Genomic DNA, 5,251 nt, shown 5'->3' on the forward strand with positions numbered 1-5,251 from the left:
CTCTTTAACATCTTTAGCAAGTTTGCTGATGACACCAAGCTGAGGGATGCAGTTGACACATTGGAGGGAAGGGATGCCATTCAAAGTGACTTCAACAGGCTTGAAAGGTGGGCCCAGGTGAACCTAGTGAGGTTCAACACAGCAAAGTGTGTTTTGCACTTCGGCTGGAGGAATCCCAGGCATCTATACAGACTGGAAGGAGAAGTCCTTAAGAGCAGCCCTGCAGAGAAGAACCCGTGGGACCCGGGGGCTGGAAGCCTTTGCAGGTCAGGAAAGCGTGTGCGTCACCACGGCCGGGGGGAGCAGCGACTCGCCATGGAGCGGCCTGACCCACTCCAGCTACGCTCTCGATGTCTCCCTCCCTGCATACGCGCCATGAAGTTTCTCTCCAGATCACTAGGGGCCTGGGCTGAACATCACCTTCCACCCTCGGCCGGGCAGCTGAGTCTCCTGCAGAGGCTTGCCTGTGCTCTGAGCTCCTCCATAGCCTGCCGGCACCGCTCTTGCTCAGGGTCAGGCCCAGCCCGTCACTGCGTCTTGCACTTGCTTGTGCGTTCCCTTCTGCAGTGCTCCACGCGCAAAGTCCTACCAAGCGGGGGCCACGCCCTTCGGGAAGGGGAGGACGTGTACCGCACCTGCGCACGGCCTGATCCTTCTGCAAGTCTTCACCAGCAGTGGCAACCAGACCTCTCACGAGCATCGGCCTGAGGAAGAGACAGAACTGCTATCAAGCAGATCGCTTCAGCCTTACGCAGCGTGACAAGGGAGCTAAGCATTTCGGGTGAAGGAGGAATGTCTTTCATCTACCGGCAGAGCTTGGGAAGCCAAAATTACCCTTTCTGAAGGCGCTCTGTGTTTTTGCCACTTCAGCTCCCTCGGGGCCATCGGGCTCAGTATAAATAGGTGCCTCGTTTCCCAGCTACTCTATTCCCTGCTTGGGCCTTGCTCTCCTCTGTGAAGCCAGTAAGTCCGCGTTCGCTTTCTGTCTGCTCATGGTCAGCCATGGACATGAGGACTCCGTAGACCTCCCAAGGAGGGGGCTGATACATGAAAAGCTTAACATGAGCCAGCAGTGTGCTCTTGCAGCTTGGAAAGTAAATGTTATCCTGGGCTCCATCAGAAGAGGCATGGCCAGCAGGGACAGGGAGGTGATTTTCCCCCTCTACTGTGCTCTTGTGAGGCTCCATCTGCACTTCTGCATCCAGGTCTGGAGCCCCAGTACAGGAAAGACAGAGCTGTTGGAGAGGGTCCAGGGGAGAGCCACAAAGATGATCAGGGGACTGGAGCACTTCCCTTATGAAGACAGGCTGAGGGAGCTGGGCTTGTTCAGCCTGGAGAAAAGAAGGCTGTGGGGTGACCACATTGCAGCCTTTCAGTACCTAAGGGGAGCCTACAAACAGGAGGGAAATCAACTCTTTGAAAGGGTTGATAACTGCAGGACAAGGGGAAATGGTTTTAAGTTGAGGGAGGGAAGATTTAGTTTGGATGTCAAGGGGGAAATTCTTCACAGAGAGAGTGGTGAAGTGCTGGAACAGGTGCCCAGAGAGGCTGTGGATGCCCCGTCCATCCCTGGAGGTGTTCAAGGCCAGACTGGATGGGGCCCTGGCAGCCTGGTCTGGTATTAAATGTGAAGGTTGGTGGCCCTGCCTGTGGCAGGGGTGTTGGAGATTCATGAACCTTAAGGTCCCTTCCAACCCTGGCCATTCTGTTATTCTGTGATTCTGTGATAATGAATATGATGTCACTGAAGGAATGACTTCTTTGGTGCCATTAAAAGACACAAGTAAATCTCATGTTCTGTATGAATGAGTACAAATTAAATTAAAACAATTTACTGTAATTGTCAGCATATCTAGTACAGCTACTGATGGTGCCCCAGTGATGAGGCTGGCAGTCTCCAAAGACAGATCGGTATTAATGGAAGTTGATGCAATTGCCACTGGCAACACACATTTTATGAAATATACATCAAAAAAAATTCATGTGTGAGTGCTTTAAACATGGATAATGTTCTGCAAATCGTCAAAGCTGTGAATTTCATAAAGGACAAAGGACAGATTCCTTGCCCATTCCAGGAGTTCCTTAAAAGTATGGATGCTGATTACGGGGACATCAATTACTCTTCTGAAGGAAGGTGGCCAAGCTGGGGAAAATGCTAAAAAGATTCCATGATTTGCAAAATGAAATCAAGTTATTTATGGAATCAAAAGGAAAACTTGTGCCAGAACTTGAAGATGAAAAATGGCTCACAGATGTAGCATTTTGGTGGATTTGACTGCTCATTTAAAAAACTTGAACATGCATTTTCAAGGTAGAAATCAACTGATCCGTACTATGTTTCAAAGCGTAACAGTGTTCAGAATGATACTGCATCGAAAACTACTGATGAACGTTGGAGAACTCACTAATTGCAAAGACTCCCACTGAACCAGATGGAAGCATTAGTTTCACAAAAACAAGGTCAAAAATACCACTACTTTTATGTCTCTTTGATTTTTTTACATTTTAATTAAAAATATATGGAAAAAAAAAAAAAAAACCAACAAAAAAACCCCCACTGCCTTGTGTTAATTATGTAGAATTAAATATATATTTTATATGTGGCTCAAGTCAATTTTTCTTCACTCAGTGTGGCCCAGGCAAGCCAGCACGGCTGTCTCTCTGAGCCCACCAATCCTCCTAGCTTTCCTGTTGTCTTGGCCACCTTGTGGAAACTTTCCAACATACTTGGTGGTATCTAATGTGCAGCAACAGCCTTCTCAGGGGTAATTCCTGCAAGGGTACTTGGATCCCTGAGACCTAAGAAGACATAGAAGCATGAATTCCCCTTGAGTCCTCTTCCATGGAACATAACCCCAAAGACTTCTCTCAGGTTACACTGACCCAAAAATGGGACATATATCACAGAACCATATAACTACTTGGGATGAAAGGGATTCTAAATGTCATATTTTGAAACCCACATCTCTGGGCAGGATTCACAAACACTAAATCAGATACAACATCAGGCTGCCCAGGGCCCCATCTAACCTGGCCCTGAGCATGTTCAGAGATGGGACATCCACAACTTCTCTGAACAACCTGTTGCAGTGCCTCTCCACCCTGTGAGTACATAATATCCCGCTAACATCGAAGAATCCCCTCTTCTAATGTAAGCCTGTTCTCCCATGTCCTATCACTATCAGATCATGTAAAAAGTCTCTCTGACTCCTGATTATTAGCTCTGTGGTCTTACTGTGTTTAAAAGTTAAAAAAGTAAAAAAAGTAAAGAAGGTAAAAAAAGTTTAAAAAGTTAAAAGTCTTCTTCCAGAAGCCTTCATTTATTCAGGCTTCACAAGCCCAGCTCTCTCAGCCCATCTTCATGAGAAAGCTACTCCAGGCTTCTGACTATTTTTCTTTCCCACCTCTGGACTCTATTGCAACACTATGGAGTTTTTTTACCTACACGTACTGTATAGAAATAGAAGGTGATAATTAAGATATTAAGATCCTTTTGGGATATGAGCACGCTTGTAAAGGCATTCATCAAGATAAAGTTTAGAAAGTGACACAGGCAAAAGTGGCTCACCCTTTCCAAAGACAGGTGGAGTGTTGAGAAGAGCACAATCTCCAAAAAGAGATACTGCTACCTGGGCTGCTAACCCTTAAGCCAGGGTGAGGCTGAGCTTGCACCTGAGCTCCCTGTGTTAGCCACACTGTCTCACCTGGTGCTCAACCATTATTCAGGCCATGACATTTCAGATCGCATACACATACAGTGAAGTCTCATTAAGTCCAATTTCATGCGCTCCATTAAGCAGACTTACTGAGCAGACTGGAACTTGCAGAGACCATGACTAGCTGTCTTGTATGCCATTTACATATTAAACTTGTTGCATGGGTACTTTAGGGTACTTTTTAATAGCTATTCCAGTAAGACTTTCTCTGCAAATGATGAAGAACTCTCATTTTTATTTTGTTTTGTTTTGTTCTATGCAAGTAAAAGCTGCAAAGGGAGTGGCGGTGGGCCTGAATGCAGCCATCTCAGGCAGTAAGGGGCAGCCAGTGGGACTTAGGAGCCTCCCATGGTTTTAAGGAGTAGCGACGTTAAGGAGCAGCATTCAGGATGCCAGAGGTTTTGACTCCTCCTTCTCTGAGCCCAAGAGCAGTTGACAGAGTGAGGACAGCCTCAGGGTTAGTTAGGGACACTCAAAAGGATAAGAGAGATTCCGAGGGGCAAATCTCATGGGAAGGTGCTATCTAGATGCACGGGAAGGTCTCCTACACATTTCACACGGACACGATGGTTGAATTGATTCCCAAAGTATGTACAGGTTGGATGACTCCTGATCAGCTTACAGACTGTGACAGGAAAGTGCTGTTGTGTTGTACAAAGGGAATCATCAGGCTGGTTTGTGCAGACAGCAGTCAGGTCAGCTGGCTCTGTATGCACAAAGGTGTTGAGGGTTTTGCATCTTCCAGGAAAACTCATGCCACGCCGCATCATCATGACATTGCAATAATCGTTATCATTTGAGCTCGGTGTCCTGGGGATGTCCACGTGCCTCTGCAAAAAATCCTGGTAGGTTGGAACACCATTGCACATAGACACTGCTAGGAGCAGGATAGCCGTCGACCACAGGGAGCTCATGGCCATGGCTGCCTAGGAAGGGAATTGTAAGAGAAACTCATAGCTCCGTGAGAGTTCCAGGTAACTCAGGTGCCGCTGCTGCACCCAACTCAATCTACCACTCCCTAGGGAACTCTCCTGAACCTCATATACACTCTTGTCCCACAGGGGATTGAGAAAGACAAAGTCCATCTTGACACCTGTTCCTCTGAATGGTTAATGACCCTGCAGCAGTCTACATACATAAGAAAGCCTAACGCCCTCCTGGCACACAACCATAACGTCTCCTCTAATTATCCAGGGCTAATTCAAGTTAAGTAGGAGGCAGAACATTTCCCCAGATCCTCTTGAGGGCTTCCTGTAGAATGGGGATGTTACACATATAAGCTAGTTCCCACCCCTTTATCAATACTCTTTCACACCCCTTGTCAGCTCAAACACATACACATGCCCCAGCAAAATATTCCACTGTCCTCAACATCTTAGCCCACCCCACAGAGGCACCTCATTTCCCCATGTATGTCGTATTATGCCCACCTAGAACTCACCTTGCCTCTCTTTGGGTATTTGTGAGGATCTGCCGATGTCTCTCCTGAGGGTCGTCCCGTCTTGACCGTTCTCTCCCTCTGGTAATGGCTCAGG

General features: G+C 47.2%; 1 pseudogene across 1 annotated transcript; it reads right to left on the reverse strand.

The window, feature by feature from the left end:
- Positions 1-4,222: 4,222 nt before the first annotated feature.
- LOC306946511 (angiogenin pseudogene) lies at positions 4,223-4,636 on the reverse strand (annotated as a pseudogene). The gene has a single exon. The product of its transcript is annotated as an angiogenin pseudogene (transcript).
- Positions 4,637-5,251: the final 615 nt, after the last annotated feature.

Source organism: Tetrao urogallus (genome assembly GCF_951394365.1).
Source record: "Tetrao urogallus genome assembly, chromosome: 5".
Classification (NCBI taxonomy): domain Eukaryota; kingdom Metazoa; phylum Chordata; class Aves; order Galliformes; family Phasianidae; genus Tetrao; species Tetrao urogallus.